Source organism: Tyto alba, unplaced genomic scaffold (genome assembly GCF_018691265.1).
Source record: "Tyto alba isolate M040663 unplaced genomic scaffold, T.alba_DEE_v4.0 Super-Scaffold_14, whole genome shotgun sequence".
Lineage (NCBI taxonomy): Eukaryota > Metazoa > Chordata > Aves > Strigiformes > Tytonidae > Tyto > Tyto alba.
In genome coordinates, this window is record NW_024881276.1 from 29270993 (window position 1) to 29296784 (window position 25792).

A 25792-nucleotide genomic window follows, 5' to 3' on the forward strand; every position below is an offset into this window, starting at 1 on the left:
GCCCAAAAGAATGTGTGGTTTTAGATATACTGTGCGCTACATAACTCTGTGCGTATTCCCATGGTCAAGAAGTGCAGTGGCTCTTCAGAGACAGCAGCAGTCTCCTCCCAGCTTTCCGAAATCAGCTGGAATCTTCCCGTTGACATTAATCTCAATTTAGGAAGGCAGCTAGGTTGCAATTAAGTACAGCTTTGTTCGAAGAGGCTCTTATGTACATGCCTAACTTTAAGCAAATGCTTAAGTGATGTTCTGAATAAAGACGATTTCCTGAACTAGAGATTCCTGTCTAGGAGCTGGAGTAGATCCAGAAGAAGGTTATTCTGGGTAAGTTGCCTGAGGGATTTCAACAGATAATTTTGTGCATCTATATAGCATGCTATCTGGAGAACAGGAGAGTAATCTTTTAATTGGATTATATCCAATTAATTACCCTCCTGGAACTGCTAACATCCAGTGCTCTAGAAACAGTATTCTGGCATCTCTATGAGAGACTTCAGTAAAAGCTACAGTAAAGAGCCATGGACTGTCAATTCACCTTAGATTTCAAAAATACCATGACTGCGGTGGTCAGGAACATGTGTTACAAGCCCTGTGTCATGGCATGTACATTTATCCCACCAAAATAATGGAATTGTGTTTTGGTCCTGCTTTCTTTTAATTCCAGGACTATACAGTGCACGGTTCCTCAAAGTGCCTTCTTTGAGAAGGATGAGTTTAGCATTTCTGCTGCTGCTTTTCACTGGCCATTTCTAAGATGGAAGAAAGAGGAGAAGTTACCATTTTCATAAAAATTCAGTCACTTAGAATAAATCAGAGTGCCCAGGAATGTCTGCAGACCTGCACAATTGTGTATATAAGTATGCACTTGTTGTGGTTCATGTAAGAATGTGTTCACAAAATTTCCATCTCATGTTGGTACCTTACGCTGCATTTGCACAGAGCCAGATCATTCAGAGGTCTCCTTGTCTCGGTGGGGTAACCACAGTCCCCATGCTGGTATCTCCTGGGTGGGGATGAAGCTGCGCAGAGCAGCATGGAAGGCACCGGAGTACAGCAGCCAGCGTGAAGGCTGCTGAGGGCAGGTCTGGGCTCAATAACACAAGCTGTCTAGGGCAAAGGGATAGCTTCATATTCCAGTCTAACATGTTGAATTAAACTCCTGTTTTGTGCTCTTCTTCAGGGATTACCATACCTCCTCATGCACTTGCAATGCAGAGACTCACTGGTAGCATCACTCCTCCTCCATCACCAGAGCTGGCTGCGAGCCCCGTGCTAGGTGCAGCCCTCCAGCCCAGAAGCAGCACTGTACCTGAGCTTGCATCCTGGGACACTCAACAACACGCCAGGACCACACAGTGACATGTGGGACTAGGTGTATCAAGGTATCTATGTGATGGAGGAGAGGACTCTTAAGATGCATTGTTGCAGGGTGACTATGCATTATCTAACTCGGTGGGGGTGATCCTGGCTTTTAATTTTAAAGTACTTATTGCTATTGTACGGCAGAAAAAACAATACAAGGTTCCTAATGCAAATTAGTTATAATAGATACAATCAGATTTCAGCTAAAAGCTAGCCCTATGGTCCCACAAACATTAAAGAGAATAGTCTGGAGTCAAGTTGAGTGTTTATTTGTCTGCTCGTCTCCTCCACATCTGCTCCAGATACTTCCAGAACTGATGAACTTCAGCTTGTTGTCCTTGTGGAGGTGGGAATCAACAGACTACAAGGGCTAGGCTGCTTGCCTGGTTTGGGGGATATGTCTCTCCACCAAGGTTAACCTGAAAGATATCCCAAGTATAAAACCACTACTCACCTCTCTTCTTCCTATCACTGAAGTTCTTCAGCCTGATACTACATCTGCTAAACAAGGACCTTCCATGGGATAATTTTTAAAAGGAAAATCATCCATTTACACAAAGGCCCTTTAAAGAAAAGCAGCATTGGAGGTAAGGGAAGAGCATACATAGGACTACCTAAAATATGGAATCCATACAATGCAATGGACAATGTTTTGCCTTGTGAAGTACCTTCTACAGTAATGATAGGAGAAGCTGTTTCTTTCAGTGGTCATGAAAGAAAACAATTCTCAGGCAGAAGCACCATCTGCTGGTGGACACCAATTCTATTACTCCCCTCAGAAAGTCTACAATGAAACCAGCTTCAGCAACCACCTCACAGACTGTTAGAGGTGCTGAGAGGCATCTTTGAGACCTTAGTCCAAATCGTAAATGTGATATTTACCCATTTTTCACACCAAATCCCTCATGGCACTGTGCTACTCCAGCCTCTAGCTAAGAAGTTTCACAAGCAGATATTTGCTTTGACAGAAGCAAAAGGTTTCTTATGTTTAGAAAAGGATCAGGCTCTCAGCCTGCTCTCACTAAAGTCAATACAAGAACTTTCACTGCCTCCCGAGTACCACAAGTGTTTCTTCAGTGGCAGCAGGAGATGCTTCTTAGCATCGGGTTACAAAGGCTGTGTGTCTCCCCTTTGCCTATGGAGGTCTTGGTTTTCAGCGAATGGAGATTTGTCTCTGCCCGGAAACATGGATTAAGGGCAATGTACCCTGGAAGCTTTCAAGAAAAGGTTAAGCTACAAGTCTGAAAGGGCGACTACATTTCAGCCAGTAGATACAGTGAATGATTAAAAATTTCCTTGCGTTTCAATCTGAAGGGAAGGTGAAAAATACTGTACTATATGTTTTCCAGGAAATGGTTAATGAGCTTATAAAGGCACTGTGTTGAGTAAGTTTCCTATGTTCCTTCATTAAAAGTTTACTCCGGTGACATAATTCAGGAGCCTTGCTTGACAAAGATACAGAGCTGACCTTTCTGACCTCAATTCCCTCAACTCAGGCAGGGTTCAAAATACAAATCCGGACCTGGACTCAAAAGCTGCAGACTATTCATAAATCTTTGTATCTGTATAAGAAGCTGAACTTCAACTGTGCATATTCCTCCATGTTAATACATTCACGTTTGACCTGAGGTCTTAGTGCTGCGTCATGACCTCACCTCTGATCCTAGCCTGCAGTGAAAAATGGAGATGCTCCTTATAGCAAACTGATCCTCCTCCAGAAGGACCCCAAACATTGAAAATCCAAATGTAATAATGTGGTTGGGTTGCCTGAAGAAAAAGAGGCTTGAATGGGAGGGGTCCCCGTCTCTGGGGTTTGATTTTGCCAGCCCACACTCAGAATTATCATATTCTGCATAATTAAGATAAGAACACATTTTCCATAGCTCAGGGCTCATCTAGAGTAATTTAATTTTCTCAGAATGTAAGTCTCAAACCTCTCCTCAAAGACAGACTTCCTCTTAAATCTGATCTGTAAAACTTAATTTTCTTCTGCTTTCTCTATTCAGATATTACTTTTGATAAGTATTCCCCTTTATTGCTGAGAACTACCATAAAGCTGATACACCAGTGAAGTGCTCAAGAATGGGTTGAAGAGTGATGTGTCAGCTGGGTACCTACTTACCAGGAAGACCAAACCTGTTGGGAGAAGATTGCTCACATTTCTTACTTCAAAGTTTCCATATCAGTCTGTGTTTGGCACACAGCACAAAGCTGCTTGTTTGACCTACAAGTCTGGCTAAACATCATGATAAATGAAAAGGAACCTGATTAAGTATAAAAATATCTGGGTCAGTTTTGCCAGTGAAGTAATAGTGGATTTAATCTCTTCCAGAGATGTATTTTTCCATAAATCAGGACAATGAGACATCCCTTGCTTCTTCTCTTGGAGCACATGAGATACCACAGAGGATGCAGGCCCCACCAACTCCAACTGGCATTGTTGCTCTAAATACCATTTCCTATTTGAAGGGCCAGCTGGGGTGCTGTTAAAGAAGCTAAATATTTATCTTTCCCTTCAGATTTTCAGTCCGGTAACAAAAGTCTGAGTCAGTACGCTACAGTGACCCAAAATGGGTTACTCCTAGTTTTTTTATATATGTAGCTGAAAACTATGAAACAAACAGGCAGGCTTTGAAGAAATACCCAAAAAGGAAGAATTGATGCTCTAACCCAGTAAGTTACAGGAATTTTGCCTGTTTGTCTTGTATTGAGAGATACACTTCTGTCTGGAAGTCTCAAAAGTGCTTTAACCACACTACCAGCTCTGTCTTACAGTGACCGCTCTTTTTGTTGGCATTTTTTGACAGCTTCAATGTATTTTAAAGCTGACATGTTTTTAGCAGATATTTGCAGAAAATACAGATACAGTTTTGCTCATGTAACTCTAAACAATCTGGAAGCTTCCAGACGCACTGCATGTGGTGTGAGATTTTCTTTAACAAGTTGGAACTTTGAAGGGAGCCTTATCTCACCAGGCGGGAACAGCATGAGCCATACCCTACAGCATCCCACAGCTGATACGAGTCTAAGGAAGGGTGAGAACATTGTTTCTGAAGGACACAGACACATGCCACCCAGAGATAGAGCCTGGCTGCTGGCATAGAGCCGCCTCTAGGTATGCCATCCCAGGAGGTCTGTGTTTGCAGGACTGCATGCAGTGCTCTATCTGAGTACCTGTGGGCCTTTTTCTGGTAACAGAACCACCAGGGACTTGAGCAGTTCAAATGAAAACATTGATTTGCTGACTCTCTTTCAGGAAAGCAGCTGAAAATGTAGACTTTCAAGGATACTGAGGTGTGTAATACCTATTAAAATCAGTGGGAGCTAGGAACCAAAATAGCTTTGAAAAGCTGAGTGGTTTGTCCAGTCACTGAATGACTCTGTGATGGGACAAGAGGCTGAACTTAGGTCTTGGATGTGGCTGTCTCTGCTAACCCACTGACTCCTGATACCTTTGATGTAGAGGCTGATTTATGAACCCCATCCTCCACCAAACACACATCCAAATTCTCATTCTTATACAAAGCCATACCTTACATCTAACAACAATGCTACCTGCATGATGAAAGTCTGCTTGAGAATCCCCACAAATCTGACAGTGTCCTAGAGCCACATTTACTCTTTTAAACAAGGATCCCTATTATTAATTCATAGATGAGTGGTATTTTTAATTGGTTGTTAATATCACATCGTAGGTGGCTGAAGGTCACATAATGAGGTGGATAAGGACCAAAGGCTCATCTGAACAGTCCTGGACTTTGTGGAACTGGAGATCAAATGCTGTGTCAGGAATCATTAATGATGGATTGAAACCAACTATCCCATTTAACAGGAAGAAATCGGGAGTTCAGAGCCACCTTTGCAATAGAATCTGATCCTGATTCATATCACTGTGTATCTGAGCTCTTCCTAGGTTAACCTAGAACCCCAGAACAATGTTTCTGGTAAATTTGATGATATCTTCAGCTCTAATCAAGGAAACACATAAAATGCATGTACAGGACTGGGATCAAGATTCACAGCCTGCACGGCATCACGGTGAGAACTAGGCAGAAACCAGTAATCTCCTTATGAAATCTAGTTGCCTTCCACCCCAGACTAAAACTCCAACATCTCATCATCCTCTTGGAAAGGGAATGAAGTCTCAGGCAGGTGGGTGGGGAGGGGGGAGAAGAAAGCCCAGGGGCAGTCTGCACGGTGTCTGGTCTGCTGAAGAGTTGTGAGATGGGTCTGTCAAAACATCATCCAAACCTAAAACTTTTGACAAGCCAGTGAACTTCTTGTTTTGTTGCTGTTTCTTCAGCCAGCTGTCATGGTGATGGTTTCAGTCCACAGAGAGGGTGCTAATGAAGTACTGCTGTTGTATTCTGGAGAGCACTGCACGCTCCAGCACAGCACTCTCCCTCTGCCCTTGCCACTGGCTGCTGTGAGAGGTTTGACAGGAGCTCCTGGGTGCGCATATGAACAATTTCAGAGGCAGACTAATCCAGAGGTTGGCCCATGGACATTAAAACTATGCCCCTGCTCAGCGCTTGCTCTAATTTGAAAAGCAAGATAGCAGCACCTGCAACGGATGAGCACACATCTGGGCTTGGCCCAGTTGAGTTAATGAATGATTATTTGCTTGCACAGTAATACGAGCATCCCTCCAGCCAGATGATAAACTGTAGGGAACAAGGAATCAGTTGTCAGACTCCAAGTTTGATGTATGTATTATCTATGTACAAATAATCTATTGAAGATGGGGCCTGAATCTAGGAGAGTCCAATGGACTGACAAAGTCCCCCTGGAAGGGCAGCTACAGCTGTGCAAGACCTATGGGAACACTGCAGTGCATGGAGCAGAGCAGCTTGGCTGGGAATTACTCTCCCAGTTAGGTTAATGTTCACAGAGAGATGCTCACAGAGGTGGGATTACTCTGGCGGCAAACGCCGAGCCTAGGCTGGTATCATTTACAGATGGAGCCAGGCAGGAGGAGGCATGATTTACGTGGGCTGAGATGCACTTAGCCTTTCCTCTGAATCCGGCTGAGCAGATCGAGGGCAGTTACCAGGATTCAAAGTGCAGAAAACTGAATCAATACTTTTCCTCTCCACAAGCTGGTCAGCGTTGGAGTTTGGCCACCCAAAAGTCTGTCTCTGAGGGCCAGACAACCCTACGAGTTGGCACTTAGGTTTACTCACCCACGGTGACACACAGATTGGTCTTCGCTCTTGCTCTCTGCCTACACCCAGCTATGGAGGAAGGAAGCCAGAGGCTCAGCTCATCCACACGGGATGGCGTTTTCGGGAGCGACCACACCGTGTCCCCACAGAGCTGTACTTCCATCCCTCCACCTACCAGCAGAAAAGCGTCCGAATGGTAGCTCATCTGCATGCCCATAAATATACCCCCCTCCAGCACTGCTCTAACCCCTACTTACATGGTTAGAGCTGGCAGGAAAATGATTCTGACCTTCAATTGCGACCAGTCCACTAAGTTCAGACCTGGTGAGGCGAGTACGGAGAGTTGTTAAAAAACAAACAAACAAGCAAACAAACAAACAAACAAAAACAACAAAAAACAACCCCCCCCCCCCAAAAAAAAAAAAAAAAAAGCCCAGCAACATGTAAAGGTCAAAATTCAAGGTCTGCTGCTCATTACTAAGAAATAACACCAGAAACCTTCCTTGTTTGCATAATACATTTCATGCTGAGACCTGAAACATCCTGAAAACAAAGGTAAGCTCTGCTAGCTCCATTTCACAGACGGGCAAGTAAGCCGATCGCCAAGCCCATGCAGAGGTGCATAGCAAACCTGAACCTTATTAGGCTCCAGTCTGTCTAGGCTCACCCTGATGGACCACACTCCCAAACCCATGCAATAAGGTGACAATGTGGGGGTTTTGTTTCTCTCTGCCCTTAAACGTAATGTCTCCCTGGCTGAGGGATGGAGGTGAAGCAGCGCCCAGCTTGCCATCAAGCTGTGGCTGTTGTGCCCTGTTTGGCTGGCCCTGCGGGGTGGCAGTGAACAGCCTCCCTGACCCCCCCCCAGGCGCACACACCTGAGGCCACCCCAGCACATACAGAAGTTGGCGTTTAGAAGCACCTAGACCACTAGAGCAACCTTTAGGACACCTCTATATCAGTGTGACCAGTCATGCACAGGGCAACAGCACTTTTGGAACACCAGAGTTTGCCAATATATATCTAGAAGGGCAGAGTGATGTGGGCCATGATACCTTACCCCACCTCCCTTCAAACACAGCATGTCTCTTCAAAAGCTGGGCACTGCAGGTGGGGTCCTCTCATCTATATCTCTGCAGCCAGGCGTGCCAACCACCTGACACACAAGGATGGGGCTCTGGGGCCAGATAAGGTGCACATACTCCTCACTAAATGGGGATGAGAGGTTGAGGGGAATGGGTTAGAGAAATACAGGCAGGGATATGATTTCACAGAGCAGAGATGCAGCGTCCATGGGATACACAGCAATCCCTGGCCAGACTGGTTGATGGAGGAAGTGCAAATTTGAGGGCAGTGCAAGGCAAAGGACAAAAAGTGAAAGGGTGCCTTCAAGAGCAACAGCAGGAGCAACCACTTGAGATGGGGAAAGATACTTCTGCCTTGAAGACTTTCAGGAAGTCCACAGACAAGAAAGCCCTTGGATAAGAGAAAGATAGCTCCTCACCCCCCAGTAGGTTGCAGCAGTTTTAAAGGAAAACTCACAGCTCTCATCAGAGAGGATGGCAGTGACATGTTAGCACACCCATGTGACAGTGGGCCTCATCTTGCTATGGATGCACCACCAGCTTGGCGGCACTAGTCACTCTTTGGCTAGGATCATCGCTTCCTGGCAGCAAGCTGTGTGCCCCTAGGGCCAGACCACCAGCCCTAGCTCAGCTAGGTACCCATGCCATGTCTATACCTACCAAGCCCGTAGTCGGGATTCACTGCCATGAATAGCTGATAAAGGGATCAGAGGTCTGACTTGTAGCTTGTTTAAGAAAAAAACAGCCAGGCCAGCATGTGGCTTGTGATAATGCTCCCAGCCTTTCTCCCAGTATCGTGACCCATCTCTTCTGAGTACAGTGAACATGAATGACCTCCAGGATTGCACATTGACCCAGTGATTAATGAGGAGATTTTTTTCTCTGAGTGGTGCCTCACGTGAGCTGCCTTGGCCCCTTGCCTTCTGGTTAAGCAAGGCCTGCATGGTGTGTGCAGGGTGGGGGGATCTCTATGGCAAGCCTGTCACTGCTGTCGGTCCCCTCTGCACCTGCTCCCTCCCCCTACCAAACCTGGACTAGAGTACTTGCAACTGGAGTTTCCCACTGCTATGAGCTGGTCCCCAGCACAAGGGGAGCCGCAGGGGGAGAGGGCTGACCAGCCCACATGTCTTCCCTGGGGTTGTGCTCTCTCCACAGAGCCAGTGGTCCCAGACATGCGATATACTGTGAGCTGGCTTTCAGGGATGACTTCTTGCCAGAAGCTTCTCTGCGTGAGGCCAGTGCAGATTGCTGGTCCTTGACCACAGGAAAAGACTTTACACTTGTCAACCAGAAAGTATTTTTACATCACATGCTTTCCTCTGGACTCATTGACCTGTAGGAGGGTCCTTACCTCTGTCCCTTGATGTCTCACCCCATGGAGAAAGCAAAGCATCCCCACCACATCCCATCCCTGTCTCCGGTTGAGCAGGGCCAGCTGCTCACCCCTGGGGCAGGCTGGTGAAGAAGGTGCCCCAGGTCTTGCACTCAGCTGATCTCCCAGGCAGCTGTCAGGCATATGAAGACACATTTGGCAGGAGCTCAGGATGTGACTGAACTCCCCATGGTCATTTGGGTGGAGGCTGTGGAAGGTCACACAGCGCTGATCAAGATGAAAGTGGAGATAATCACATTGTGGAGACTGATATCTCGTGTCAACAGTCCAGAGAGTAAACATTTGGCATGGGTGGCAGGCGGAGGACTTCCAGGAAGCACAGGCAAAACGCGCACAGTCAGCGCTTCTGATCGGGGTGCGCAAGGGCCACCTGCAGTGACCAGAGAAGCCCGGGTACAGTCAAGCCTTTTGTTACTGCCATATTTGGGGGACACCGTAAGGCAACACGCATCCTGCCTATAAGCTCAAAAACAGGGAGATGCTTTGTCATGTCCTGGACAGTGGGAACAGAAGAGTAATCCGCCCAGTGTGTGGCCCTGCTGACCTCCACAGTGACACTGGCCAGCCTGCGGTGACTTGCTGTGGCACACGGATGTGGCAGCATCACTCTCCTTACCGAGCTAAGCGGCAAAATCAGACAGCAGGCCTGCTCTGCAATGCAGTCATAGGATCACAGGGTAATTCAGGTTGGAAGTAACCTCGGGAGCTCATCTGGTCTAGACTCGCACTCAAGCACGGTCAGCTAAAAGGGTGTGCATGGGGTAGATAAGTTGAGACTGAGGATAAATATTAAGGGGGGCTTGATTGAAATACTGTGGGGATTTGTGGGAGAAATGCCATAGATTATGGATTGTCATACAGGGAGACAGATTGAGTGCTCTAGTCCTTCATCAGAGCACCCCAAAGAGCAATGCAGATACAGCCAGGGATACCTGTGTTTGTTCATGCACTGCTTCTGCTCTGGAATTACTTCTGGAGTGACTTACCATTACTGAAAGCACATGGCTTCATGGCTGCAGGACCACTCCCCTCTCCAATCTCACGAAGACATGCTTAGTGCCCAGCCTCCTACTAGAGTTTCTAGCCACAACTTCTTAGCACTTCCTCTGCTGCTGGAAGCTACTAATTTCTGACTAATTGATTATGACTGTTCATTAATGCAAGCAACCTGAAAGTATCTTGCAGTAGTAGAAGCACGATAGTTAATTTTAAAGCTTCAAACGTTCTCCATGCATGTCTGCCTTCCCAAAATAATGAATAAAACCTGCACCTTTATCTTACCTACAGCTTGTAAACGGTCTTGATCCTGAGCAAGACTAGATTCCTCAGCCTCCTGTGTGGTGTCTGCCCATGAGATCTCTGTGACTTCAGCCTGTACTTTCAACACGATGATGATCTTCAACACCATGATGATCTTTCTGGCTTTTTTGACTTGCACATTGTGTGGATGTAGCCTCTTTACAGCTCATAGCTCAGACATTATCTCCTGATATGTCAGCTAAGAAGTTGCTCTTGTGGAACTGTTGTATTTCTTTCCTTTTTTTTTTTTTTTTTTTTTTTTCCCTAATGGCTTGGCTGTTAAACTAAGACAATTTATTAATTCAGGTAATAATCCAATAACGTGATGTAGTCACACAATAATTATAGCCAGATTTCATGTAGGATTCGTAAGCTACTACAGGCCAGCTCCAAGCCCTTCGCACAGATCAAGTAAAAGTTTTAAGCAGGAATAATAAAAGTAATGGTAGAAGAAAGATACCAGCCCTTTTAATACCACTCAGTTCTCCTTGTTTAACTGGACTAACAACTCCATTAGACACAAATTATTATTCACATTCCAAGAGACTGAGTTAACACAATTAGAAATTTAACTTTAGCATATCCAGACCTTTGGGGACAGAGCTGTTAATACAGCTCCTAATTTTGTGCTTATGTGGGAATAAAGCGACAGGAATTAGTTGCTGGAAGTTGAGGTGACTGTTTGTGCCCTCATCTTGCAGGCTGTTGAACTCAAATAGCCCCCTATAGACACCAGGAGACATAGGGATGAGTTCAAAAAGCAGGGTCCGTAAAATATGGCTGGGCTCTCCACTGATTGTGCCTGTCAAATTTCAACCCTCAGCAGATTTGCTGTCGCCCTTCTTAGAAATGTGGTTAGACATTTTTCTTCCCAAGCTGGAAAAAATGTAGGGTTCTTTTTCCACTCTCCCATAATGTAAAAGTGACTAGATGTCTTTGCTAAAACTTCCACTCACACAGACAAACTTAACCTCCAGGCAAACACCAACCATGGAAAACTCCATCTCCAAAGGTGAGTGTTTTGGAAAGTTAGGAGAGTATGAAAAATAGGGGCCATAATGGAAACTATTCCTGCAACAGTAGGCAAATGATTATATTACCATATTGGATTCCTTCTCCACAGTGTTTCGTGTTTCAAGCCAACCCTGTAACGCACAGTGCACCGAAGACAAACAAAGCCAATAATGAACTGACCAAAATTCAATGTTATTCCAAGAAACATAGTTGAGGTGAAGTAAGTTATGTGGAATGGAAGTTGAGGTTAAGTGAACACAAAGACAAAGGAATTTGTGCAGTTTGGGGTATGTGTAGTAAATATCTTTGCCTTTGCATCTGGTACAAATTGGAGATTGCCATGCAGAAAGTGCATACCCTGGGCCAAAACAGTGGTTGGTCTTAAAAATATTTCAATTGTCTTCGAAAACTAAATATTGTTTCTCTAGGATTTGTGTTTGTGTAGCTTCAAGATATTCCATAGAGAACTCTGTAGAGTGCCAATGTTAAGATAAAATTACCCTACTATCTGAGGCAGAGCTGAAAAGTTTAAAAGAAAGGCTCCAGTACCTCTGAGCCCAGGTCTCTGATGAGACTCGCAGAGACGGCACTTCCAGAGAAAGGTGTTGGTTGAGGAGAAGTAAGTGCTCCCCATTCCACCTTTCTAACAGACTCTCTTTCTTCTTGTTAGCCATCTGCTTGATGGCTTTTTTTAAAAAAAACATGCTTTCTGCAACTTGTTAGTTTGCCCTTCCCTATACAGTCCTTCACTGAAGGGGAGAGAAAGGATGGAGGAGGACTGCAGAGATTCATAAACAATGGCCAAAATGCTATTTCAAAACACAAATCCTTTTTCGATGCACAGCAGAACTGAGTAACTTTTTCTTCCCTTGGGCTGAGCACTCCTAACTCTGCTGTTAGTTGTCCTTTCCAATTTTGCAATATTTTTCACTCCACAGCATGAGCTGCCTTATGATCAGTGGTCGAAGAGATGCTTGGAGCCAAAAATTCTGGTCTTGTACTTGAGACAGCAACATGGGGAGATGGGTCCTGTTAGCTTTAGTAAATACAGTATGGACACCTGCATTAAAATGCTCACACTAGGCAAGAACGAAACAAGTGTTTTCAGGGTGTGACTCATCTGGCCTAAAGTAGATGATTGATTTAGGATAAGATGAAATGTGCTCTGCAAGCGCTTATTTGTCTTTATTGACTATGAAGGGTATGCAGGGTGACTAGTCTTGCTGAAAATGCCTACGTCGTCAATATCTGCACGTGACCAGATGGATCCTAGTGCTGTTTTCTGGTGGAAGTCAGGACACTGGCTGCATCTAACAGACAATGTTCTGATTGTCAGTGTTACCAACCAGCATGCTACCATTACTGACTTCTGATCCTTGTTTGAATGCTGGAAAAACTTTGAAGCAAAGGAAGGCTGTGACAGCTGGTTAACATCTGCTGGTTTCTAAATGAAACTGTGGGGCATTTCAAAATCATCATCTCTTGATGTTTTCTTCAGCAAGACAAGTATCAATATAACCTGTTAAAATGACTGCACTCATTTCTGTAGGAACCTGGGCTCTGAGCTTGGAGCGAGACAGGAAAATCTGAGCCCAGGAAGGAAAAAGAGAGCACGTACAGTACAAGAGCATAAAAAAGAGAGACAGGAGGAGGAAAGAAGAGATATATGGGAGCAAATAAATCAAGAGAGACAGGAATGAGACAGAAAACCACAAAGAAACATGAAAGCAGTGTCTCTGCCTAAGCCTTCCCTAGTCCCAGACATCTGGTATTTCCAGAAGGACTAACCTCACAGCCTGTATGAAGAAAATGGCAGTGTACTCCTAAAACGTAGCAGGACCATCAGAGATCAGAAAGTCCCCCAGTTGTTACTGGTCCTCATTGTCTTTATTAGACACATGGCATGTCAATGTTTTCCGAGAACCAGATTATCTTCCCTCCTTTTCACCCTGTCCTTTACATCTCTTTCTTCTTATTTTATCTGGTTTTGCAGTTTTTCTCTGCACTTCATGGGTCTCAAAAGCCATCAGATTTGAAGCCATCCCTACAACAGGTTCCTCTGTCCTATACAATGCTTAACTCCCCAAACACACCCTGACAGAACAGGAGGCCATGCTTTTGCTCTCACCATGGCAGGCAGTTTCCTTGCACCCTCACAGGTCCAAGCATCAAGCTTAAAGACACTATACATTCACCAAGTCTTGTTTCTCTCTGTCCCCAGGAATTAAGGACCCCACTATTGCTAAAGAATTGGATGAGGGAGGAAAGTGTCTCCCCACAGTATGTGGATCCTAGATAGTGAAGGGTGGAAATGCTTCTTCATCTCAAGTTAATGTCACAGCTGTTTATTTCTAGGTCATTGCAGATCCCTATGTGTCCTGTTCCCCTCTTCAGCTGCTCTTTTGTTCTGCCTTTGGTTTCCACATCTCTGCATGGTGAGAGATCTGCTAACACAGAGGTCTCACCTGTTCAGACATTCTCAAGCCTTCAGCCCATGCTGCAGCCCCTTGAGGTGGGTGTACATCAGTGCAGCTGTTCAAGCTGCGGGTCACCACCCCAAGAATTGGGGACAACGAGGTTTAGGGAAACAGGAGAGGTTTGGGAGTCTGTGGGAATTTTGGGAGATCTCTTTCTCTCTTTGTCCTCTCACTAATTCCCCTGACCTCTCTTCCCGGTACATCTGACTTCCTTGAGCGACCTGCATAGGAAGGACTCCACTCTGCAATGATGACACAAGTCACTGCTGGCTTAGGTCCCATCGTAGCATAAGGATGGGACAATTGACCATTTCCACTTCTTCCTCCTTCAGGTCCATGGGAACAGGGGACCCTCTCCCCAGGCTGCTCCCCTTTAGACACATTTACCCTGTGTATGCACACCCTGTCATTTTCTGGGCTGATCATACTCCTCTGCACAGATTGCTCTCCCTTACCAGAGTCTAGTTCAGGATGATCTTTTCCCATGCGCAGTCACTGTATTTTCTTTCAGGGTTGCTGCTGCTCCCTTTGTACTGTGTGCCTGCCTTTTCAGTAGTGGAAAGACCTTTTCTCCTGGTTCCCAGAGCACAGCAGGGGGGTGATAATGGCCAGGAGAAGCTGACATTTTCTCCTCTAGTCTTTACCTGGGTTTAAGATGCATGTCTTTTCCCTTGCAAAGGCCAGGGAGATCTTGCCTTACAGTTGAGTATGGCTGCAACAGGTCAGTGTCCTTCAGGTCAGTGGACTGGCTGTACAGAAGAGAAATGAGGATCTGATACTACATATAGATTGTCTTGAACCTTTTCCCTCTCTTGGACCCAAGCTCTGGAGTCCTGACTAGCTGCCAACTGCATGTTTGCATTCCCTAAGCCCCTCAAGGAACTTGGCCCCTTGTATCCACCCCAAGTAGGTAACATCCCAGGGCCTCAGGAAAGTTATTCTGGCTCGATGAGGAGCAGAACAGCAGAAGCTATCCCATGGACAAAGTTGTGAAGGACTGGAAAGAAAAAGGGCTGATTCAGCTTCACAGTTTATTGGTCAAGGCCAAATTCTGCCTGCTCACATCCATGCAAGTTTGTGGGATCCATGCAGTTCAGCGCAGCACTCTGCTTCAGTGAGGGGCAGGATATAAATATCTTGGTTTAAGACTGGAAAGACAGACAGACAGATAGAGGGTTTCAGTTTAGTTTCAGTGCTGCAACATGAGCTTCCCCAAGGAGCCCGTCTGAACCTAGAAGAGTTGTTGGCTACTGCACTGAAAGATAAAACAGTGAAGAACTAACATGGCTTATAATGATTTGACTGAACCCAGATGAGAATTTAAATGCTAGTTTCCTGTGAGCCCAGCTGCAGGGGACTGCTGGGATGCAGCACATCGACTTTGGCCCGTCAACACTAAAGTTCTTCTGAGGCTGTCTGGCCCACATTCACTCACTGGTTAGCTCAGCCATTTCTGAGCCCAGGAAAATGCCAACCCACCTCTGCCTCCAATTCTCAGAAATGTTAGCTAAACAAGACTCAGAGAGCATTAAATTGAGAGCAAAATGAAAACAGAACAGGGCAGGGAAAGAAGTTTGTTGTTGCAGACTACAAGGCAAAGAAAGCTCAATTTTTATAAGTGTCTACATTTACTGTAAAATCTACATGTGACAATGTATGAGCTTTAAGATTGTAATGGGCATCCTTCTGGTAGATAAGAAAAAAAATAAATCTAGGCCCTGCTTCTGACACAATGACTCACGAAGTCAATTGCATGTCACTGAAGTCCAGAGAAATACTTGCACAGGTAATCATGAGGAACAGCAGTGGAAATAGGGCCATCATAAGAAACCCACCATGCGAAAGTACTAGATCCATCTGGTTCAAGTTTGCTCACTTGCAGCCACATCCAGTGACACTGCATGTGCTGATCAGAGTCCCACCTGAATCCTTCTTTATTTCAGCTTTACATTGTGAGTACTGACAATCACTACTGTTCTACCGAACATCGTGTTAAAATTATACTGATCCTACACCTACCATGAGCAAAAGTAGATAAAATTATGATAGCCAGGATCTGCTAGCACCTTCTGGAGACATTTTCAGTGCCACAACTGTCAGGTAAACATTTAATTCCCTCTTACTTTTTTGATAGCTATTCAGCTAAATATCTATTTGTGCCTTTGAGAATCATCACTAACAGTGCTACTACCACAAGAAGAAAAGTTGACAAATACAGGCAGACATCTTTGCACATGCATCTTTACCTTCATATATCTACTTTGTTCTGATGGCCAGAAGAGTGTGTTGGAAATATAAAGGTCTGAGGTGCATTTGGAATGCACTTTATGTTTACCTTCTGGAAATCTCTACTGTCCTGGAGCCAAAAATCATTGTTTTCTGCTTCTTTCCCTACATTTTTATTACACTTGCAGTGGCTCTACAGCTGGTGCAATTTAAAATAATACCATTTCCAAGGCATGATGATGGTTGTGGTAGTTCATTGCTGCATTTCTAATCCTCTAATTTTGCCCTGCATCTACATGATTTAGAATTCTTTTGGTGCTCTGTAAACGGGACTGCATTAAGTAAGCCATAAAAATCTTTTAACCTAGGGTTAATGCTTGGCTTACAGTGACTCTATTTAAATATGATTAGTGGAATTCTGCATTCTGATTAAGCAATTCCATATAAAGTAAACTCACTGTAATTTTTTTTTTTTTTTAACTATAGGCAGAGTATGAGATTCACATTTCTTTAGTAAAACTGAGAGGGTGGAAATGTGATTTGATTACAAGAGTATATATAAGATTGTATGATAGAAAAATTAATAGCTTCCCTTATTCCAATTTAATCTGTTAAAATAACTTTAGAAAGGGCTCAAGGCTTGAAATGTTTGACTACTATTCAGTAAACCAGCCAAACACCTTAGCAGAGTCCCCTGTGGAAAATCCTTCATTGACTTTCTTCATGATAGCTGAATACTTAGGTTTGCAACCAATACCTTTATGCAGCATTTTCTTACATGTTTTTACACATTTTGAACAGCTGAGAATTTATTGGGCTTTTTCATGTCGAAAAAAATCTTGTGGATATTTCAGTGGAGTGTTTACTGTTAACCGAGTTCAGACTCCAGGGACAGCTAAGGTTTTCCATCCTAGATAAATCCACACTGAGAATTGGATAATGTCACAACCAAGTCCCATCAAATAGATTACAATAGGTCATTTACATTTGCTGAGGAAAGATTTGTCTAAGGGAGTCTTGAGTTAAAAATATGTAACTCTATTACATCCAGTGAAAAATATAAAGCATATTCCCCGCCCCCCCCCCCCCCCCTGAAAAAAGTAATATGTGCAAGATCCATTGAAAACTTGGCTTGAAAATCTTTGTTGTGTGGGTGCAGAACATCTAAATTATTCAGAGTGTTTGCTGGTGGGATATGGAGCGCTATTCCACTGAGATACCAAATAAAACCTATTCCAGGTCACTCCTGAAAATGACTCCTGACTAAAAGAGCTGAGGGATGGAGTTCGAGAGAGCCAATAGTTTGAAGTTTAATTGCCTTAAATCCTATATGGCTCTCCATACTCCCTCACATACTGTTACCATCTAGGTAATAATGATAATGTATTCTATTACAGGAGACTGAGTTGAGTCTTTAATGACTTCTTCTAGTAGGGCCTCATGCTTCAAAAGGTCACGAGCAATGCAATACTCTGGATTGCTTTGGGTCAGAGATGAACACACTGAAAGGCTGTGGAAAAGCTTGCGTTGCCATTGCAAAAGCATGCCTGTTTGAAGAAAGCCTCCAATATTATCAGTCAAACACATCTTCCTACCTTTAAATGCACTTTAACAAATTACCAGAATTTCTAAGATGTTTCTCCATAGTCTCTATGCATTTAAGCCCTGAAGACTATAGTAATAGCATTTGGTATAAAGGCAGCAAGCCACTATCGGAGAATGAGGATACATCCAGAGTTAGGGTAAGATCTCCCCAGTGATGTAGAAGACAGTAACACACAGAAACGAACCCAAAACTTCCAGTCATTATTCAACCTCATTACTGTGATTCCTTAAGGATTCTTTAGCAGCTATGAGTTAATAATCTGTGTTACCCCAGGCTGACATAGAGTTCATTGTGGACACAGCCATTTCTTTAATGCAAAGAAAATGACAGCATGAGCAGGTATTGTTTGAAAATCTTGTCCATAATAAAAATACACACTGCAGTTAAATTTCTGATGAGGTATTAATGACAATCTCATTGTCATGAGGGCTACCTCCATAGAAGCAATGACAAGCTGTTTGTCCTGACAGAGGGGTTCCATTACAATACCTTCTCTATCTGCAAGACCTCCAGATAGATTTCCTGCAAAGTAAGTAGATAAACCTTTAGTTAATGTTCAACTTGTCCAATACCAAAACTGGTAAAAGGTTGTGATTATTGCTCCATTTCACTCCAATGTGATTTCCTGCTAGCCACAGATCGCAAAGCAGTGAGCTTCCCTTCTATGCAGACCAGGACACAGGCTATGGGTATAGGTTTACGTGTTCTAACTTTATCAAAAAGGGAATCCAAGAAACCTGCAGATACCTACACAGCCACGCAGACAATGACAGAGACCTCAAGAATGGCAGGTTTGCCTCAGGGATTGACCTGAACCTTCCTTTCAAACACCTACCTTTCAAATGCAGAGCCTGCTCTCTTTTACAAAGCTGCCATGTCACAGTTTGCCAAGGGTAGGGATCCAGCACCATCTCCCTGCTAGATATCCACAGCCTGAGGATAGCCTTGGGCAAGTATTCCTTCCTGAGATGCTGAAAACATTTGCTCATGACTTGCAGCTACTTTCTGTGTTGCACATATTATTCAGAGTTCACCTCCCAGAGGGTCTCTCTGTGGCACGGGGTGGGTGATACGTCAGGAGGGTAGAGATTTGGACTACCTGTAGCTACTGAAACAGTCATTAATTTCTTGTGTCAGTTGCACATATCTTCAAAATAATTTATACAGAAGGTCAAATAGATATCTGTAAGAGCTGGAGAAGGAAAATACCACCTCATAAAACACTCTTACACCAACCGTTTCTTTACAGCAAGTTGAATTCAAGCAGAATAGATATGTTTTGCTGGATCTGAGCAGCTTGCTACCTCCAGTGGTGTCAGAGGTTCATCTAGAATGTAAGAAACAGGGCATATAACACAGGTCTTCCCTTGACACACCTTCTGCATTTCTGGCAATCAGTGATTTATCGTTTGAGCTGGAGGCTGTAGCTAGTGTTTATTAGCTACAAACAAACCTATCCCACATGAATTTGTCTAATCTGTCTTCTAACTGATTTAAACCTTTGGCCTCCACAATATGTTGTGATTAAGAGTTTCATGACTTAATTACACATTGAATTAAAAAGTTCTTCCTTTGGTCTGTTTTAAAACCTCTGCCTGATACTTTTATTAGCTTCTCCTAACTTCTTTTATTACCAGAAATTATGAGTAATCCTTCCCTGTTCCTCATTCTTCATGATTTTATGGAGCTATATTACCATTCATCTCTTTTCCGATCTATTAGTCTCTTCTACAGAAACCATTCTATATTTCTCATCAGCTTTATTTCCCTCCCTTCTATCTTTTTCTAGCTGTGGTAACCAGAACTGCACATAATGGATTTGAACAGAGGCACAATCTATTTCATGTTTTGCTTTAGTTCCTTTCTAGTCATTGCTACCTGTCTTTCTCTCTTTTTGACTATAACTGAACACTGAGCTAGATTTTCAGGGAATTATCCAGTTACTCCCAAACCAATTTTGTAAATAGCAACAGCTCAGTTAGATCACCACTCTGTTCTTAGCTAGGGTGACATTTTTCCAGTGCATGTATTATTCTGCATGTGTGAATATTGTACTTCATATGCTATTTTGTCACTTGGTCATGCAGTATTGTCAGTGCTTCCTGAAACTCTTTGCAGTTCACTTTAGACTGTATAAACCCATACGTGATTTTTGTACTATTTGTGTAGGAACAGCTGTTGAATTTCACTAGTGGTCACTGTTAAGCGTGATGAACAGCACCAGTCCCAGCTGACATTCCAGTGGGATCCAACAGAAGCCTATGCTGAGTGGCCTTATCAAAAGCTTTTCAGAAATCACTGTTAACCACATGGTTCTTTATTCCACCAGGTGTGGTGGCTGATGCAGTTGACAGAGAGCATATTGCAAACATCAGTTCAGCTGTAACCACTTAGTTTCCCTTTGTACATCAGGGTCTAAGACATCCAGTTCTGATAATTCATTACTAATCATTTCATCAGCTGGCTGTTCAGCTCCTTCTGCTGATGTTTCACCTCCATACAGTACCTCAGGTTGTCCCCTGTAAATGTATTCTCCTACATGGGAACTTCTGTATGCTCCACTATAGAAAACGCTAGCCTGATTCAGTGCTACAGCTGTCACAAAACACCCCTCCTCGTTTTTTCAGATAGTCATATACATTGGTTCTCAAAGCCCTACTCTTGCCACTGGAACCATAAAGGCAACAGCAAAAGGATTGCTGTCCCTACAGCCACTCGTTCCTCTTGAGACACCCAAGCCTATTCTTCTCTGTCCCTGCATTAGCAGGAAATCAGATGTGCAACCTTCCTCTCTCTTTCACTGGCTTTTCCTCAGAATAAATTTATTTAAATTCTCTACTTCTGTTATCAACTGCACAAGTTGCAAGGACCGCATTTTTTTTTTTTTCCAGGGAATCTTTTAAGAGTTTTCCAAACCTTAGCCATGAAGAAAGAGTTACCCCCTACCTGTTGGCTAAACAGCTGCTGTAATTTCATTCCTGCTTTCTTCTTTTTGGTTCCTATTCTCCTGGAGAATTGCTAGCTATTGCTGAAATTTGTATTGTGCGTGTTTTTATTAATTCATCAAATGCCAATGAACTGGTTCCTCATTCTCTTTGACCAGCTGTTTCATATAATCTGTTGTTACAATTGGCTTTAAAAATCTCCCAGGAGGAACACAATAACTCAAATTTGTCAGATCTGCAGTAATTCATGAAAGATAGTTAGTATGTGGAAATCCACATTTCTTAAATGTAAGTATCAAGATACCAGTCCTATTGTTGAAACCAAGATGGGACTTCCAATATATCCCACTTGTCACTTACAATTCCCCTACCCCCCCTTCATATTACTGCATAGCCTGAAATTTTCTGTTCGGTCTTAGTCCAGAGTTTAATGCATTTCTTTTTAAGACAGAAAAAAATCTGTTCAGATTAGCACTGAACAATTCAAACAATTAAGAAAATCACTCAGATGCTGCTTATATTCAGATAAGTCAAGAAACATTTTCGTTAAAGCCTCACATTTGGCATGTGTCTAAGAGGAATGTGCGGTTTTCCTTGATAGAAGAAATATGGTAATGAATGTTCAAACATTTTCTACTTTGTAATTTGTAATTGTCCTTACTGGTTTAGCAATAAGTATATAAGTATAATGTTCAGAGAGTTTTTAGTTATGCTTATTTGACTGCAACACAGACCTTTTTGTTATCTTATTTGACTCAGGAGTTACATAAGATGTAATTTGGAAACCACTGTCTGGCATTGTACCCTGAAAAGAGTCACAACATTTTATTTACAAAAACTGTGGCTCAACGCTTTTTTCCTGCAGCACCTTCTCACCTGCACAACAGTTCCATATAAAACAGTTCAAGCTTGCAGGCATAAACTCCACCGTGAAATAACAGATTTTTAAATCCATTCTGGTTTTTATGGGAAGTATAGTTAAATGTAATTAGAGAGGCAGCAACCAGTTCTTCCATAAAAGTTCGATTCCCTGATAGCATAAAGTAATGTAGCATCAATAAACAGTTAGTTATATCAGTTTAGGCCTCATCTTTGGATTCAACTGGTCTGAATATGTTTGATATCATCCAGCACATGCAGCCTGGTAGCATGAGGGCAGTTATGTTCATGTGGAGATCTCCAAAAAGGAGCCTAAGATCATCCCTACACTGCAAAGTAAGGTGAACATACAAGCAGGCTTCAAGCACGCTTCTCATCCACACTACTTGGCCTATGTATCCGTGCCCTCCTTAGAGAAGCCCCACTTGGGCTGCCCTTTGGACACCCGGCTTTGTCCATCCTTCCTGCATGTATCCCATTGACAGAAGAACCTGGGTCCCAGCACTGGCCACTGAACTTCAGACTCCTCTGTTTTAGAGAGTCAGAAGTCCTCCTGGCCACCAGTCCTCTGGCACACACACACAAACAGGGGCGGCGGGAGGGGAAGCCTAGACTTCAGAGCAGGTTCAGAGACAGAGCGTGACATGGAAGCTGGTGCCAGCTCTGCAGCCTTACGGGCAATGGCAGATAGGGGCACGAGTGATGTCTCCAAGGTCAGGACTGGCACAAATAGTCTTAGTCTGCCCAATTCACATGTCTGAGAAGCAGCGTGTTCACAGCTGGTGATGGAAAAAAGATCAGCAGTGAGCAGAGCAGCTTCTGTCCTGCTGGCTACCCCAGAAAGAGCTTACTGAATAAACTAAAGGGCTTGCCCCACCTCTCCCCTCCGCGCCCATGACAGATCTTCCAATCTGCACAGTTTCAGCTCGTGCAGCAGCCTGAAATGCAGAAGATGCAGAAGTGAGTGTACTGTCCTTTAGCTTTGATGTCTAATCCTGTGTGTCCTAAGGAGACAGGCTCTTCAAAGCACCCAGCTGCTGTTCCAGAGTCTTGTACATAACTTACTTGCTCACAGAACAAGGAACAGCTTCATTACCAGTAGGTAACCCTGCTGACTTTAGATGCAGTGAGATCCCTGGTTTAGCTTCCTTGTGGGAATGACTGCTGACAAATAAAACATAGCCAACTTGCGGTTAAAGCACAGGATCTTTGCTCTATTCCTGGAATTGCAGCAGATTTCCTGTGTGGCTTTGGACAAGTCACGTAAGCCAAAGTATTCAAACCTGGGGCCAAGCCACTGGGTGCTCAGCAGCTTGAAAATCAGGTGTTTGTTTATTTGTCTAGGTATAGATTTAGGACCCTTCTTTTGGCATCCATTTTTAAAAAAATCTTTGGCCAATGTGTCTCAGATTCAACACTTATATGGCCATGTTACACAGCCAGACAAACCTCCCATCAAATTCAGGGAGAACACTTTGTTTCCTGAATGTCCGGCCAATTATCTATGTATGGATTTAGGTGCCTGTCTTTAGTTTACAAGGATGATCATGTGGGGATTAATCTCTGAGCCAGTAACTTCCACCTGTGAATGAAGATGACCCAGGAACACACTTTTATCTTCTCAGACCTTTGACTGACTCGGCATGTTATAGGTGGAAATGCTCTAATCCCTTATCTAAACAGAGAAATGAAAAAATGATCATTTGTACTGATGTTTATTATACCTCTGTAATTACACTTGATTTGGACAATCATTGAATATCTCTTTTGTATTCTCAGTGGGGAAAAACTCAACACTTGCAGGACAGAAAGGTCTAGCTGTTGTTCTCATCCTGAACATGAACTAGATTTTTTTTCTCTAAAAAAGGAATCCCAGAATTTGCCTGCTACTTTTTTGTTCCCACTCCTCCTCAAGATGTAAGCCTTCTGTCAAGATCCAATCACCAGAAAATATAATCTAAGACCTTTTTAAACAGAAAAATGCAAGGTAGAAGTCCAAAACCACTAATTATTTTTCATTCCTTGTTTTAAATAACCTGTCAAAATAAACAAATACCTTCTAGGCTGAGACTTTCTACAGCAATTTTTAGTCCTGGATGAATTTTAACAGCCAACTTATAACAACAATACACCCTTATTGGTAGTGGCATGTATGCTACCATGGTAAAAATATTTTCAATGTGCAGACACTGTATGGTATTTAAATAGAAATATCCTTTTTAATTTTGCTGACAGACTCCTCGGGCAAAACTGGCTGATTGGAGTAGCAGAACTTTTATTAGCACACCCAGGGGCCGGCCGGCTGGATGATGCATTCAACATGCTGCTCTCACACAAGAGGGGGTTATCAGGAAGGAGGAATAGGGTATCTAATCTTAGTCCCCATTAAGACCTGCATAGTAGAGCCTAACAGAAGACACCAATGATGTATTTCATGCCCCAGAATATGGAGGACAGGTGTTTTTTTTTTTTCCCAATAATCAGTAGACCTGTCGGATATGTGGCAAAAAGCAGGTACAAAAGCAGGTGAAGTCTCTAAAATTACTGGTGGTGAGCAAAATTTCCTAGCAAAGTGGATTAAAAATCCAAGGGAATCTTTAAACCAAATACTGGCTTTTGTAGAACAACAAAACCAGGATAGTGTTTCCACTCGGCCATAAAAGTTACTGCGGTTGTGTAATCATGTTGAGTTGTGGCCTTAGGAGAAGTTATAAAGCAGCTGCAGCAAATTAACTTTTCAAAAGTTATTATGGATTGGATGGAATCTAGAAAATTCCCCCATGTTATTTTTTTTAATAGAACTGTAAAATGAACAATCGTGGTTGAGATCTTATCTCAAGCCTCTCACCCTGTGCAAACACAAACCTGAAGACTTCAAGGGGAAATGTAAAGCCAGCAGTTCCCCTCCTCTCAAAACAGATACCCCCCTCTCAAAGATGGATGGGCATCTTTTTTCCTCTTTAAGGGCCTGATCTGTATCCCACAGAATTCAGCCAGAGGAATCCCACTATAGGGGCCTGGTAGACCTTAAACAAGGTATAAATTTGTGGGGTGATCTCAAATGACTGGCTTCTTGCAAAACAGCTGGGGATCCTCACACCTGAGAAAGGGGTGTGCAACACCAGAGGGAAACCCATGGGAGGGTTGCCACAGCCAGCACAGGGGCAAATTCTGGATTCAGTAGGATGCTGTAAATGGGAAGTCACTTGTTCTCAGGTTAAAAGACAACATTCCATATCCTGGGTTCCAGCAAGCCCAGAACTCAGTCAGAGGAACACCCTCTGACCTCATCTGGGAAGAAGTTACAGTCACTCAGCTAATAGGAGGCACCTTGACTTTCTAGGAGGAGGCAGCTGCTGACCTTATCCAAAGTGTAATTTAAGAAAGAACAATTTGGGAAAGACCAGCCTTGCAGGCCACCTTGAAGCTGCTGAGCCTGGGGAGTGCGTAAGAAGACAAAGGGTCCAGACAAAGGCAGGAGAGAAACCAACAGTACAGTGTAAGAAGACGTGAAGTAAAACAAAAGACGACATTGACATCGTGGTCTCCACAGTCACAAGTATTTGGACTAGAAAATTTGTCATGTGGGAGATGAACAGGCTTGAAAACTCCTGGACTGAACCGTGAGAAAACCACACAGTAATAGTCAGAAACATGTGGGGTGGTGGGAGGCAGGCATAGTAGAAAAGAGCAGCATGCCTTGGTATTTGAAATGAAATCCATACTGCAACTGTTTTAAGACAAATGCCTTACATCTTAACCCATAAAAGCTATTGAATTAGACCTTAAAGAAGGAAGTCACTTGAAATGCATTACCTCTGACTTTTTTCCTTTTTCTCTTGCCCAATCAGTGGTCTGAAATGTACATACCTGTCATCTGACTCATCATGTATAACACTGGAGCAACTCTAGTCACTTGCAGTTCCAGGTTCTTGTGACTGCATGAGGTGACAGTCCCAGAATGCTTCAGTTCATGTTGGTTCTAAACACAATAGAAAGAGGTCAGTGATTCCAGTGTATGCATCCTCTGAGTATTTAGAAAGAAACCCAAATTAACAATATCTGTAGTACCTTTAAGAACAGGGTACATGGCATTTCCATGACTATTCAAAGCCAGCTTTGAAGGATATGGCCCTTATAATAGCAATATCTGACATGGACAATGTTTCAGACCTTCAAAGTGTTCTCTCAGCATGAATTAATGACTTCTAACTTACACTTGTGAGACAGGTAAGTATTTACACAAATAGGGAAACCAAGACCCCGTTCAGAATACATTCATAGGGTGACCTAGCTGCATTTGGGCATGTTAGACCACGTTCTTGATGGAGGACAGTTTTT

The 25792-nt window shown here is 43.4% G+C and overlaps 1 protein-coding gene across 1 annotated transcript in view; it reads right to left on the reverse strand.

Annotated features, from left to right (window-relative positions):
- KCNE2 (potassium voltage-gated channel subfamily E regulatory subunit 2) overlaps positions 1-25792 on the reverse strand; it is a 92259-nt gene that overhangs the window by 13541 nt on the left and 52926 nt on the right. Inside the window, exon 2 of the mRNA XM_033011315.2 lies at positions 25322-25433. The gene's annotated coding sequence lies outside the window, so the exon portion shown is untranslated. The remainder of the gene's footprint in view (positions 1-25321; positions 25434-25792) is intronic.